This window comes from Schistosoma haematobium, chromosome 2, assembly GCF_000699445.3.
Source record: "Schistosoma haematobium chromosome 2, whole genome shotgun sequence".
In the NCBI taxonomy this organism is placed as follows: Eukaryota; Metazoa; Platyhelminthes; class Trematoda; order Strigeidida; family Schistosomatidae; genus Schistosoma; species Schistosoma haematobium.
This window is the reverse complement of record NC_067197.1, coordinates 19,659,682-19,676,317: the sequence shown is the minus strand read 5'-3', so window position 1 is coordinate 19,676,317 and position 16,636 is coordinate 19,659,682.

Here is a 16,636-nt window from a genome sequence, read left to right as displayed (position 1 = left end):
CAATCTGGTCCAAGCTTTTTCAAGGAAAATATAATCAAACAACAAAATTATTGAATATAAATAGGTATAAGGTTCTTCGGTTCACTGTATACTGAATAAGTCATCCAATCAACGTGAAGGATTTTTTTTTATAAATAGGTACTTGTATTAATGTGTAAGAGACATGTTTTATATGAAAATAATATGAAAAATAATAAAGGTCAACCAAATAAAAGTTCATTTGAAAATAATCAAGGGGAGAGCAAGAATAAGAAATTGTCGTGTTATCCTAGGCCATAGAATGACTTAAGGATCACAGGGTAAATTCAAGATTATGACAAATTGTTTTTGTTCACATAAGGACAAGGTATGTGTTATGGAACCTAAACGTGTTAAGATAACAGAATGTGTTTATACGCAAGTGATGTGAGAAGAAATTTCATTCAACTAAATATTGACTACGGTCTGCGTATATTAAGAAAACAGATCATTTTTATATATGAAATGAATCAAAAATATACAGTCACCTAGTGAAAATGGAATAATTTGAAAGGAAAGTTATTGGTTAGTTCACGTGATGCAATTCTATGTAGTAGTATGATCTAAAAAACGACACAAGAGTTAACTGTTCTCTCAAATAACATTGACTTTATAGTGAAAATAATGTGCTCAAAAATAAAAGGGGTAATTATAAACCATGAGAAAACTGATGACAGTTTTTGCTCATTGATTAGTATGGGCGATAGTAAGGTCAAGATGATTTATAGAGTTCCTATTGTTACATTTTTGTAACATTACCTAATTACAAATGCTGAAAGCTTTTGCCACTAAGAAAAAAATGTTAACTAGATATCTCTATAGCTGAAGTACTTACGTTCAACTACTAGATTATAAGTGTGAACTCTAGTACACCTACTTTGTACCTGGTGATATTTCAAGTCCACGATAAAAGTGGGTTGACAAAACGGAGTTCACAAATATGTACCTGATTATCGAGTTGGGTCAGTAATTTAGGGGATGTAATAATAGATCTCATAATTTTGTTATTATTAACAATATTAGTATTCTATTTTCCTGGATGTTTTAGTATCTAATAAGTATTTTATCTTCGTAAGTCTTTAGAATTACTGGTGTCTATGACAGATAATTTTGAAAACCATAAAGAATTATCAAAAAAACATCTTTCAGTTTTGTTTAGAACTTTATTTTCATAATATCCAAGTGAAAAACGTTAGTATAAGATCTTCTGGTATTAAATAAACCAAAAATAATATTGATTTCATTTTGATAGATTTTTTCATTTACTTGAAGAAAATTGTGAAAAAATTACGAAAGACATGAGTAGAGCTAGTATCTTTCCTTCGAATAAGTGAAATAGCAGAAACGTACTGGTATGTGGCTATAAGAATAAAGTTAAAATGCACATCTTTCGGCTATTAACTTTTAACAGTAGAGTTAGCCATCGGGACTTGATTAACAGGAATTTGTTAGTACCTAAAAACAAATAATGTCACAATGGTTACTTAATAGAGTTTTATTGGTACAACTATTGGGTAAACTAAATCATCATTTTTCCATGTTATTTTTTTGATTTAATCATAAATGGATCGTGCGAAAATTACTTTTATCAAGAACCGAATACATTTGTGGAACCATTAAGTAATAGTTATTACTAATACTTAATGAAAAACCCCTTCATCTAGAACAATTTTAGTGAACAAATTCTTTTTGAAAATTACTGTCTTTTCTGAATTGATAGTATTTTTAGTTGTGGACTACCGTTATTTGAAGAACCAGTGAATTCTCAGAAAGGTACTGACTAGTTGCGTGTAATAGCTTAAAACTCATCCGATAATGTCGTCTACCACTTCGCTAAGCATCAAACATGAAACTTTAAGGCTTTGTTGTCAATAACTTTATATTTCGACCACTAAGTATGTATTTATTGGGCTGTGGTTTGGTGAGTTTATACTATATGTGTAGTAGTTTTCTTATCATAATTTTAACACTTTTCTCACTGAAATAATCATTTAACCCTCTATATTAATCTTACAAAAGGTTTGAAAGTTGATTATAAACACCATGAAATCTCTGGTGACGGTTGGAATAGTTCTTCGGAATTCATCTCTGTATAGTAAGACTGCTTTAACCTTTGTACTGAAAATTCTGACTGTGATGTTGTCTGACAGTTGCTTTGAGTCCCAGATATTCATAAACCATAGGAATTCTCTTCTTGATTAACCAATCCATGTATTCATATCTACATCACATCTTTGTTTAACAGTGATATTTCTCAAGTGCGTGTCAGTTTCCATCACATCCAGAACTTAACCATCAGGTGTGAATTGGTTCGTACTTCCCATCTTGAAATTTAGGTTGTTTCTCTTTCCTTTGTGTTTGTTTGGGTCTACTAGTGAAGAGACTGATGCATCACTAGCTATTTTTAATTCGAAATTGGTCACTATGTGTGGAATGGAAGTTGTAGGTTGTCTGTGGAGTTCGAATCGTCTATCTGAATCCAAGCTGTTTATTGTGATCCATACTTTTACTAATATATGGGTGCCTTCACAATCGAGTGAACGACTGTGAGGAAGAGTAAGTGAGAGTGTGGGTAGGCTTTCCTGACACTAGTCTTGATTTTGAATGTATTAGTGAGGAGTGTTCTAAATGTAACTTAGCAGTGTATTCTGTTGTAATAGTTTTGTGTGATGGTGACAATGTTCTGGTGTATTTGTTAGTGTTTGCATAGATTCCATGATGTTCTCTTATCCACGCTGCCAAATGCCTTCTCAAAGTCAGAAATGTTCGATGTATGGCGATGAGTTTTGACCAACTATTTACTTAGCAATGAATAGCAGTGTCTTGATTTCACAGGTTCACGATCGATCTTTACAAAATTCAACCTGTTGACGTTGAAGTTGAGAGTCTACTGAATCTTCTTTCGGTTCAACAACACTCTGTTGAAAAAGCTTGTGGTACTGATAGTGCTTAGACACGTCTGTAGTTCTCACGCTTGCTGAGATCCCCGTTTTTGGTATCTTGATGGAGTGACCGTCTTTCTAATCTGTCGGTACTTGTTTTTCCTCCCAATTATTTTCTCAAAGAACTTGGAGCATCTTTGAAGTTGTGTATATGTCAATGCTTCTGCGGGTATTTTGACTTGTCTTGCTAATTTGCCACTCTTGATTTGTCTGATGTTCATGTTGACTTATTCGACTGTTAGTGGAGTAACATCTATAGGAAGGTCTGCATGTGTTGTTTTAACGTTCAGTGGAATCATTGGAGCTGGTTTATTCAAGAGTGCTCCAAAGTGTTCTACCCACCTGTTCTTCTGTTTTTGAACTTTAGTGATTGATTTGCCTTCTTTTTCTAAGATTTGTCGCTCCATTTTACTGTATTTCTCTGCTTTCTTATTCGCTGTATCATATTGTCGTCACATGTATCCTTTTCTTGCAGTTGTTTCAGCTGTCATTGATAGATCTCCTACATATTTTTTCCTTATCAGCTTTAGTGCTTCTCTTTACTCGCCCGTTTGCTTCTGTTTATTCAGCCTGTGCCTTGGTTTTCTATGCTTTAGTTCAGTTGATGTTAACCGCTATATTCTTATTCTTTAACCTTGTTTGGGGTATTAACTTCTGCCCAGGATACCGACAGAGATCCACTTTTTATGCTGGTGCTTCTTGTGACACAGCACCTTCTGACACATTGAAATTATTGCTTCTCTAGTCCCTTATAGCTGTTCTCCATCTTAGTTTCTTCTCTCAGTAGATCTTGTATGACTTGGAACCTGTTGTTGAGAGCTATCTTGAATTTGTTGAGTTTGTTAGTATCTCAAAAGAAAGCTGTATTGAACCTTTGTCACACTTTTCTCTCAGTTGTCCAGTGCTTTTTTAGTTCCATTCACATATTGGCAACGATCACGCGGTGATCTGAAGCTATGTCATCCCCTCTCCTGCTTCTTATGTCTTCCATTGTGCTTTTGAATTTTTTATTGATACAAGTGTAATCTACCTAGTCTTACGTGGTGTGACCCGGTGAGATCCATGTAGCTTTATGCATGCGTTTGTATGGGAATATTGTGTTACTTGTAGCCATTTTGTTGAATGCACATGGATTTGCGAATCCGTCACCATTTATGTTTCTTTCTCGCAGTCCATGTCGACCCGTGATATTTTCATATCAGGTGTTGTCCATTCTAAAATTGGAGTTTAGATCTCCCATCAGCATTGTCAGGTCTTTTCCTGGGCACTTCGCTATGATTGATTGCAGCCTCTTATAAAACTGATCTTTATCGTCGTCCTTGCTATCATTGGTGGGTTCATAACATTGGATGACATTCACTGTTATTCCCTCCTTCTGTGTTTTGAATGATGCTTTGTTGATCCTGGATCCATGAAATTCCCATCCTATAAGTGCATTACGTACTTTAGACAGCATCATAGCAACTTCCTGAGTGTGTGGGGCATTTTCTTCTTCATGGTCAAAGTACGAAAGCATCTCTCCTGAATCTGTTTTTCCCCGTCCAGCTTGTGTCCAATGGGTTTCACTGATTCCGAGGACCATCAAGTTGTATCGCCCAATTTCCGTAGCTATTATCTTAGCCACCCAGTCTCACACAATATCTAATCATTCCATGTACCTATATTATTTGTTGCTCTGGTTGTTAAGAGAAACATCGGCCTCATGACTTCCGAAGAATCTCGGTTTTCATCATGAGGTATCATAATTCTTTTGGCTGAAGGGCCTTCAATTCCCATGTCAGAGTTTAAATAGTTCAAATAATTTATTCTAATTAACATTTTTAGCATATGGGACTCAAAACAACTTTCAACCAATATCAAAGTGAGAATCTTTAATACGAACGTCAAGGCAGTTCTACTGTATGGAGCTGAAACTTGGAGAACTACAACAACCACCATCAAGAAAGTACAAGTATTTATAAATAGCTGTCTACGCAAGATACTCAACATCCATTGGCCGGATACCATCAGCAAGAGCCTTCTCTGGGAGAGAACAAACCAGCTTCCAGTTGAAGTGGAAATTAGGAAAAGACGATGGAAATGGATAGGACATACATTACGCAAATCGTCAAACTGCATCACGAGGCAAGCCCTAACTTGGAATCCTGAAGGGAAGCGAAAAAGAGGAAGGCCAAAGAACACATTGCGTCGGATTATAGAAGCAGATATGAAAAGGATGAATTACAACCGGACGGAGCTAGAAAGGATTGCCCAGGACAGGGTTGGATGGAGAATGCTGGTGAGCGGCCTATGCTCCTTCACGAGGAGTAACAGGCGTAAGTAAGTAAGTAAGTAAGTAACATTTTTAGCAAGGTTGTTTTCCATGGATGGGGTTGCTGATCAAATGTTCAACCCTCCTCATGAACTTGGGTTTGGATTCAGCACTATCAGTAGAAGAGCTACAGGCAGAGTTCAACCTAACGAGGGAAGAGTTATTTTGCTCGACTAATTAACCAATGATCTTCGGCAGAGATGTGGTATTCGTCAAAACGGATAAGAATGACTCATTCCAAAGATCCACGGGAATAGGCGTGGTAGGGTAGGACGACTTGGTGAACGATGTATCTGAAGAATGGTCGAAATGGTCAGTCATAGAGCTATTGCAGCTAACTGGGGTCGTCAATGATGATCTTGAAACGACAGAGTGTTTGTTGTTCGATAGTTCATTTTGTTGATAACAAGAGTTATTGGGGGACATATCACATGAGCTACCAAAGCTACTTAAAGTGCTTAACCAGGAGGAATGGGTGAGAATACTGTCTGATGGAAGCTATACGCAAGAAGCGAGTTTGTATTTTGCATTTGGTTTGAAATGACTTGGGCTAGATGCGTCCGGAGATGGTTCGATGGGACGCATGTAAATTTGTGTATGCATTTGTGGGGTAAACTGTTGCCACCTATAACCATATTGATGAAAGCACACAGATTTGCAAGTCTGTCACCATTTTCGTTGTTTCCTCCCATTCCGTGTTACCCTATGATATCTCCGTACTCGGAGTTACCCATTCCAACTTTGGCGTTTAGATCTCTCGCCAGGATGGTCATGTCTTTTCATGGATATTTCTTTACGATGGATTATGGTTTCTCATAGAACTAATTTTTATTATTTTCACACTTATGTCACTGGTTGGCGCATAGCAGTATAGAAAATTTACTGTAATCTCTTTCTTCTTCGTTTTAGAGGATACTTTTAGGATCCTGAATCCCACCCTGTAAGTTCATTATGCTGTTCTTTGGAGAGGGTCAGTGCAACTCCTTGGGTATGAGAGGCATTTTCTTCTTGATGATCAGAACAAAATATCACATATTCAGAAGGTAATGTTTTCTGTCCAGCTAGAGTCTAATGGGTTTATCTTATTACAAACACAGCAAGGTTGTAACTTCTCATTTTATCAGCTATTTGACTGGTTATCCGAGTCTCCCACTATGTGAGAACATTGTGTATACCTACGTAAAATATTGCTCTGGTTGTTAGAAGGCTCGAAGGCCTCGTGAGTTTTGAAGAATCTCGGATGTCATCATGAGGCATCATAACTTTTCTAACTGAAGATCAATCAACTTCCAGACCATATTTTAAATGATTCAAATGATTATTTCTGGTAGATGCTTTCTAGCATAGTTCATTTTTCGGGATTGGGTTACTAACCCCATGCCCATCCCCTGTCATTTATCCAGGCTTGGGACCAACAGTAACCCTAGAGGGGCTCCAGGCAGAGTTCAGTGTGTGACTATGTATCCTATTCAATAACACAACATTAAATTAGTTTCGAATAATAATATTTTGATCTTTCATATGTTTATGTATAGACTTGTCTACTAGTAATTTAATGTGGTAAAAGTTTTGTAAACATTCCAATTTTCTGTATGAATTAAGTATCACTTACATGACAGAACAAATCCGTACATACTTCTATACTTATCAGAAATGATACTTTAGCTTCATGTTCATGATCTAGTTCTAACATACCATTGAATAAATCCCTTTTTCAATTAAAACGTTTTAAAATATTATTGGATAGCGGTTCACTTTTGATCTTTCCCATTATTTTATTGTATAAATTTTATTCTCTTTTTTTTATAAAAAAAACTTAATAAAACGTTGTTTAAAGAACTATATTTTTGCTTACTTTTAATTTTCATCAATTACTTAGTAACATTGTTACATTAATTAAATTTTAAAACAAGGTTGGATAGAGAGTACAGTTCACTTACACGTTTATATATACACACACACACACGCTTACACACACATACATATATACAAGCATACACACATGCTAATCTAAATGTATTCATATTAGTAACCTAACGAAGAATGTATTCAGTATAATTTCTTTATTACAAAAAAGTCTTTTTTCTGAAAATAATAACTTTTTTATTTTTCTTAATATTTTTTTTCTTTCAATTAGATTACTTACAATGACTAATGACAATTATCATAAGTCCCATTGTAATAACGATTCCCTTTCAACTACATTTTCAGGTTATTTCTCTATTAAATATCAATATGATTTATACAATAATTCCCATTTATAATGTAAAATTTCAGTTTAGATTTTTCAATTCTTTCTTCTTCTTTGTATGATTGTTATTGGATCTTATTCACACTTTTAAAATTCTAAATTCTAGTAAAGTTTTCCATAATTTTGCAATCATATTTCAAAAGATGGAATTCAATGAATAGTTTATTCGGTCTAACTTATTGTTGGTTACCTGAGTAATATTGTATTTTTTTAAATTGTAATTGGATCGATAATTATTTTGAGACTTTCATTCGTCTGTGTTTATGATTGTGGTATATATATATATATATATATATATATATATATATATGCATCTAAACAGAAAAGTTGTTTATACTTTTACACATGTTTATCGTGTCATAATCTCTAGAGTTGCCATGGTTGATTGTTGTGTCTGTTTGTTCTTTTCAGTACATATAATGTGTATAGGAAACACTTAAAGAATTTAAACACTGTTGAAATGTAAACAGATATACATTAATCGCCTATAGGATAGTAACCGATGCCATATTGTCTAGTGCAATAAAATTGACTAGATTTTACTGATCATATAATTACCATTACTACTTAAAATGATTTAACCTCATAGTGAATTATGTCTAAAGTGTTTTTTTTGTTGGGTGGTTTGTAGGTTATTTGGCGTCTTTCATAAAAATCGCATATATTTTATAGTTAATTTTAGTTTCCTACATAGTCACAACAAAGTGATTAAGATTTGTAAAACTACAAAAAAGGCAACATATAGTTTATGACAGTCATTAAAATGCTAAGAAAAACAGTAGAGAACATAATTGTTGATAATTTATTCATATTATTTTCATTAATTTATTAATTTGGCCGAGTAAATTAATCTAATTTTTTAGTTTGAATACAAAAGGGCACTGTTTGCGCTCGTGTGTGTGCGTGTTTATGTATGAAGTAAAGTTAATAATAATAATAATAAATTACTAAAAACAAAAACATTCAGTCACTTAAAAGATGCTTTCAATGTCATATTTGGTTTCTATAGTTGAACAAACGAAGGCAAATTTTTAACAAAACCAATTAACTCGTGTACAGTGGTAAATGTAGAAAGTTCATCTTCAAAGTTGGTCATGAAATATGCATATAATTTGTCAGTTGTTTATTAAAATAAAATCGATATATGGTTACTTGAATTACTGATGACCTTATAGCCCCGTGGTAACATCTTTGATAGTGAAGCTGAATGGCACGGGATCGAATCCATCGGGTAGCACAAGTTCCTTCAAGATTACAGGTACATCTTGCTGATGAATGTCAAACAGCACAAAACCCGGGTCCAGGGTTTCCTGTTGACTACCTCCTACCACCATCTTATAAAATCTTTGGTATGCTAATAAACTTTATAAAAAATATTCACAAAAGTAAGTTAGTATACGAAATTTCGGAGTGATATGAGTCAAACTTATTTTAATCATCAAACTAGCATTATTGTAATTTCTCTCAAACTAAATTTAGTAACCTTGTTTGAAATAAGCTCCTCTAGATGAGATAACAGTTTAATTAAAAATTCATAATAAATTTCTTCACTTACTGAGATATTTTCATAATGGCCTGTAATTACTCAATTATTTCGAAACTACGTGGTATGGAGTGAAAACAACATAGTTAAGAGAAATTCAATTGACACTATCTATCATAGATTTTTTGTTGAACATTACTCGTTCACGTTTATAATTTATAATGATTTATGATACAATTCATGGTACATGTGTAACGCTTTTTAAATGGATGTAATTATTACTAGTATTAGTATCAATGATCTCATACTATCAGGTTAAATCACATTAGTTATAAAAACAAAAATTGAGTCAACGACCTAGCATTTATTAGTGAGTTGCATTATCAATACTAAATTTCATTCTATATAAATAATATGTTGTTCTCCATGGTGCCCAAAACAAGCTCACAAAATTTTTCATTGTGTAAGAACTTAATAGCGAGTTACATTTTAGATTTCTGTGCCATTCACATGTGCTTTCAATGTGGGAAATTGACACTAGCTGATAAACCATAAATCTCTATACATTTGTTGGGTGATAATTTGAAATTTCGTTAGTGGTATAAAAATTCCCATAGAATATATTCAAAAATGAAGAAAGATTCCCATTATATTAAAACACAATTATATGTGAAATAATACGAATTAAACAAGAATTAACAGATAGAAATGGATGCTGAATAGATTTCTCAAAACGGTTATCAAGTGTAATAATAATAATGATAATGACAATGATAAGTTTAGGATATAAAAATGAACATTAATCAAATTACGTCACCATATTATGAAATAGATTATTAACCAGTTGGGCCCGAAATTGGCCAGAATAAAAGGAGTGGCTGAACATATTTCTTTTGGATGCAAAGCTCTGGCTTTTCGATCCGAATAGCAATTATTTCATCTGTCTTCAGGATTCTCAGTCTGATGGAATAAGGTGGACTGCTGTTAACACGTTATATTATTGTGAAATATTGCTTGATGTTGGCTGTATGTCCTGTCTGAATAAAATGGGCTGAAATGGAACTGTTAACCGTCTTAACTACACCTTTGTTTGACCACAGTGGGAAGTGCTCACGATCCCGAATATACAAATTTTTAGAACATCTGCCAATATAACTTGTTCCACAGGAGCAGTTGGATTGATAGATACAGAAAGAAGTGACTAGTCTAGGCAATTTATCTTTCAACGTCTGAGTGATGAATGGACGTGTGGAAGACATTAATTGTAGTTTGCCTGCATTAAAACTTCTTTGGATTGATCTGCGTAACTTTAGTCGTAGCATTTTAATAAATGCATCGCCTTTGAATTGTAAGCGTATATACAGAGGCTTTTTGTTCATCGTTAGGCATTCCTTATGCTCTCTTTTATTGGTCATATTTTTATTTATAAATTTCTCTGGATATCCGTTTTTTTCATGGTCGTGTACAATGATTTTGTTTCATCTTCGACCGTATCTAAAGATCATATGGTCTTGATTCTATGGTGAAGTGTCTTAATCAGGTTCCTTTTGTATTGTAGAGGAACAAAACTAAGAAAATTTGTATATTTGCCCGTCCAAGTAGTTTTCTTGTCTATGCTTTTATTGCTAATGACCCGTCTTTTCTCCACGAACACTTAGTGAAGCATAGTGTTAAGGACGTATTTCAGTTCGTCGACAAGACCAAAAAACAAACACGAAAGTTCAAACGATGATGTCTTTTGACGCAACGTCATTGTTCACAAATGTCCCACTCAAAGCGACTGTAGAATATATTTGTGATCAACTTAGAGAACAAGAAATAGAAACGACAATCGCTTTGGAGATCATCAAAGAATTATTACTAAGATGTACTATGAAGGTACATTTCAAATTTATTGGTGATATCTATAAACAAATAGACGGTGTCCTGATGGGTTCATCCCTAAGCCCCATATCGGCTGACATTTTTCTCTCTAAACTAAAAAACAATCCACTAGCACAATAGATTGATAAGTTTTCATTTCACTGCCGATATATGGACGACATGTTTATCCAATGTAACGACCATACGGACTTGATAAAAACATTTGAGAGATTCAACACAGTCCATCCGTTCATTAAATGCACATGTGAGGAACAAAATAGAGCTAGAATATTCTTTCTAAGTGTTCTACTTACAAGGTCCTAAATTATCACATAGCAAAGATGGAAACTCTGAACAACACAACTGGTTTTATATTCTTTATTTCTCAATAATTCTCCAGCTAATTTCAGCCTATAAAGAAAACTATTATCTAAATAATAAAAAGTCTAATTTTTGTATACATTATCCTTCAAGAAGTTATCCTCATTATAAATATGAATGTTACGCATGTTTGATATATTCCTCTTGCTAAGTATATAATTTAAGTTTTAGAATATTAGTAATAACAATAAAAGATAAAGATATATTAAGAACAGTATACAATGAAACATCTTTCAAATTGACATATCCCTTTTTTGTTTTCATAAAACTAACAATTACTCTTTCACTTACGTTCATATTCATATAAAAGTGAAGTTCTTTTAATGGATATTTCTATTTCGTTTTTTTTATGAAAAAAAAGAAGCGAACAATTTACAAATATCATATATTATATGAGAATGTTGATTAAGTCCTTCACATGTCTTTTCACACATTAACCTCCTTTGTTTTTTCTCTCTTCTCTTTAATTTTTCCTAAGTGACATACCAGATTTTTATAATCTTACATGTACTATAGTAATAATAACAATGATAATAATAATGTTAACTCAGACTAAACGTAATATGAAATCTAAATGTAGGATACAATCAAAGTCTTTGTATAAACTGTTGTTGTCGTCGTTATTGTTAATAAGTTTTTTTTCCTCCCCTATTTTTATCTAAGTATTCGTGTTTAAACATGTTTTATTCTCCTTATTTTGTTGGATTCTTCTTTTTTCTTCGAAAAAAATTACTTTGCGGATATTGGACACAATAACAATTTTGTTAGTGTCGATTTTTTGCGTTTGTTTTGTTTTTATGATTCATTGATGATTTGACTAAGCATTTTTTTTGTGAGCGGTTGCATTTATTTTTTCTTCATGTAACTAACACATTGGATATCACATGAAAAATAATATTTTTGTCGTTGTTGTTGTTGTCGTTGAGTTTTTACATGTTAACGTGATAAATGAGTTTTGTCAGTATGAACATAATGAATAAGCCTATGTATATGTATATGTTAAATTTAATTTACAACCAAAAGATTTATAATAGTTATCTAGATAATTAAAAAAATAAATATTAATAAAGTTTATATTATCACGGATTGACTTTATTGAGATAAACGTTGGAAACTATAGGGTATAAAATCGACTAAATAACTTTGGAAAATGTTTCCAAGTTCATATGAGTAGTTGTTACTTGTTCATTACTCTGTAAGATAGATAATACCAATGACAATGAATGAAAATACAAATGATTAAATACTAAACCAACGATACAAAGATTTAGTTGCCATCAAAAATGATGTATGTTTGATATTTATATGAATCATGAGTATGAACTGATGAAAAGTTTTCAACTACGTTGAAATAGTTATTGAATATCTATTAGTTTTTAATAATTATTAAAATAAACTTACATTTATTTATAAGTTGTCTTTAAATTCCTCTTAAGTTTTTACTTTTTCATAATGACATAAGAATATTCAATGAATTACATCGTAAACTACTTAATATTTGATAAAGATTTACAACTTCCACTGGTTGATATTCATAACTTGAATTGATAATCTCTAATGTTCATTGGATAACATTGGTATTTTAGGCTAATGATATTGAGTTTTAGTGTAAACATTAACATAGGGAATGCTGCCCTTGCATGGAAAACCATGCCTTTATATCTGCATCACATCTTCTTTGTTTAACAGTGATATTTCTCAAGTGCGTGTCAGTTTCCATCACATCCAGAACTTAACCATCAGGTGTGAATTGGTTCGTACTTCCCATCTTGAAATTTAGGTTGTTTCTCTTTCCTTTGTGTTTGTTTGGGTCTACTAGTGAAGAGACTGATGCATCACTAGCTATTTTTAATTCGAAATTGGTCACTATGTGTGGAATGGAAGTTGTAGGTTGTCTGTGGAGTTCGAATCGTCTATCTGAATCCAAGCTGTTTATTGTGATCCATACTTTTACTAATATATGGGTGCCTTCACAATCGAGTGAACGACTGTGAGGAAGAGTAAGTGAGAGTGTGGGTAGGCTTTCCTGACACTAGTCTTGATTTTGAATGTATTAGTGAGGAGTGTTCTAAAAGTGCTGGTGAGCGACCTATGTTCCTTCACGAGGAGTAACAGGCGTAAGTAAGTTTTAAACGTGACTTCGCAGTGTAGTCTGTTGTAATAGTTTTGTGTGATGGTGACAATATTCTGATGTATTTGGTAGTATTTGCATAGATTGCATGATGTTCTCGTATCCACGTTATCAATTGCTTTCTCATAATTTTCGAAGCTAATCTGTAATTAATATAATTTGTATTTGATAGATTAAAATAATTAATGTGAATGACGTTAAAAATGTGATGTAAGTTCAAATAACAATATACATTGGAGAGTATTAGAAATATGCATACTTTGTAGCGCATTTTTATTCAAAAGTAGTCTATTCATGATTTTTACTGACTACAAAATTATGATACTAAGGTTGAGCGGGAAAAGTTATATGATTACTCAGTGATATAAAGGTTTGATTTGTGGAGGTGTGCTCAATTGGGGAATTTCCTAACTAGGCCGAAACAGAGATCTAATGCTCTGTAATTTTCAATAGCTCATCAGATTAAATTCATCTATGACGTAAATTATTTTCACAATTCAATAGCTTTAGAAAATCCAGATCTTTATTAAACTTGTTGAAATACGTAAAAACCTCTTTTTCTACATACAGTGCGAAGGATTATCCGAAAACATACAATGCTGGATCAGTGAAATTAAGCGGGAGCCAACTCAACACTTGATTCTTGTAATGAGTTTCATTCACAGTCTAGGGAGTCGATAGTCAATCGTTGAAAGGTGGGTCAAAGCCCAAATAGTTTGATGATTTCAATTTAACTGTGATATCGGGTGATGAAAGAACATCTGTCTTCTCGGTAGTCAATCAGTTTTCAAATTTGTTTATGATTAAATTAAGGGTTATAAATGCCATAAATAAGCGACTAATAAAATTCAGAAGGGGTTTTGTGGATATTACAGTAATTTTAATCTACCATTGTGTTGAGTGAGTTAGTCTCACGACGGACTAGATTGAACTCCACTGATTACTGCTTCTCACTAGAACTCCAGGAAATACCTCTTGAAGCCAGTCATTAGTGAGTATATGTTGATTAATATGAGAAGGGTTTTTGTGTATATTATAATAATTTTAATAGTTGAGGACATGAATCATGAGTTACTTGAAGAATAACATTCAAGAATAGATGTTATAAACAAGCTTTCTGTAAAAGGAAAATGTAAATTCTAGATGACTAAAATAATTCTATATATATGTGAAAGATAAATTAATGATACATATTCATTTTTACTTCATAATGGATAGTTGGATTATCATTTATTATGTATTCAAACGATTAGTGCATTATCAATCCTTCCATAACATAACGTTGTACAACCGTCAGTATAACAACTCAGATAATTAAGTAAATAAACTTAATTTGGATTATTAGTGATTGATTGCTTTATGTTCACTTATGACCTAAAGTTCTTGTCTACAGTTTATGTGGTATGTAATCTCAAATCACTTAATTTGTAATACAAAGCCTATTTATAGTGAATCGATTCAATATCGAGGGGTAACTTTGTATTGAACATAGGAGAAATTATTCTTTTTGCGTCTTGATGTAAATAGCAATAATTACAAAGAAAATAACTTTCTATAATGTATAATTTGTGATTTTAAATTAGTGAAAAAATTACAAAGTGGTTTTCCTGTGATTCAGTATCATCCATGAATAAATCTTATTTCATAGTATCATGAATTGTATCGATTACTAAATGATCTATCTTTAGATTATTAGCTCTAATAGTTGAATTCTACTTTACTGACATCTCAATGGACTACACTGATATTTACTGGAAAATAAATTTCAGTTCAAGTATTCAAAATCAAACATTTTTCTTTTCGAATTGCGTTCTTCAAGGTTTAATATTTTGCGCTAATGTTGATTCTACTGAGATTAGAGGGTGGTCGGAGGTAGTCGACAGGAAACTCTAGACCCGGGTTTCGTGCTACTTGGCACTCGTCACTAAGGTATACCTGTAATCTTGAGGGAACTGGTGCTGCCTGACGGATTCGATCACGTGTCACCCAGCTTTACAGTCAGAGACGTCATCACTGAGCTATCCGGGCCGCGACTGACCTCCTGTAGAACTGAGATGTAATCACAACTGATTGATCACTGGGTGGTGATCAATGTCATGTGTGCCAAGTAGCACGAAACCCGGGTCCAGGGTTTCCTGTCGACTACCTCCAACCACCATCTAATCTCAATATACAGAGCCCGTAATGTCAAGCCATCTAGACTGATGGCCACATTGCAACATGGTTGATAGCATTCGATCCGCACTAAATAAGGACTTGACACACATGAGATTGATCACCACCCAGTGATCAATCAATCGTGATTGATTCTACTATTATTTCGAATCATTTTGTCTTTTATCATGTTAATTTCATCTTATTCTACTATCTTCATGTTAGTTATAGTTGACTGATTGATAAAAAAGAAGAGAGAGAAAAACTGAATTATGCAATGATTAATTGGACATCTTTAAAGTGAGATTGTTCGTTTCTTGTATTTTCTAAATATGTCTATATTAATATGTAGTTAAGTTGTCTAAACCACTCCTTAAATGAATGAAACTAGCTCCTATTTATTTTAGGCATTTAATGTTTAAATTGACAATATGAGTATATTCTTTTGCTATATCTTGTCTTTATTTCGTTAAGATACAAACTAATGAATGTATATTATACTATTCTTTTTCTTAATCTAATATAGATTTAAGTTATAAAGTTTGTTAGTAAATACTCATAGAATCCTATCAAACATTTTAACAAATGTTATAATGCTTTATCTACTTTATGAACCTATTATTATTGATAAAATCACCGGTAAACAATCATGATAATATATATATGACAATTCTTTGTTTAGCCTATATAATGATGATAGCCTACTTAAGTGAATAATTTATAAATCAATAATTTTAGAGTATCTAAAAATCCTTTGATATATTCTATCACTATGTCAATTTATCTTTGTTACTCATTTGTAACTAGTAAGTTTAACATTATATTTGTAGTTCAATATAAATTAATGCCCTTAATAGTCATAAAATGTATAAATAACAGTTAAAATATCTATACATATTCTTATATAGAACCATTGACTTTATGTTAGTATATATATATAAAACATTGTAAGTTTAGAAACAAAAATAAAACTGAAAATAAGGTGAAACAAATAGTGTTGTGCAGGTTAAATAAACACATTATCATTATTGTTATTATTGTATGAATATACATTCATACACTAATATATTCAATTATATTGTATTAACTACCGAAGGTTGTT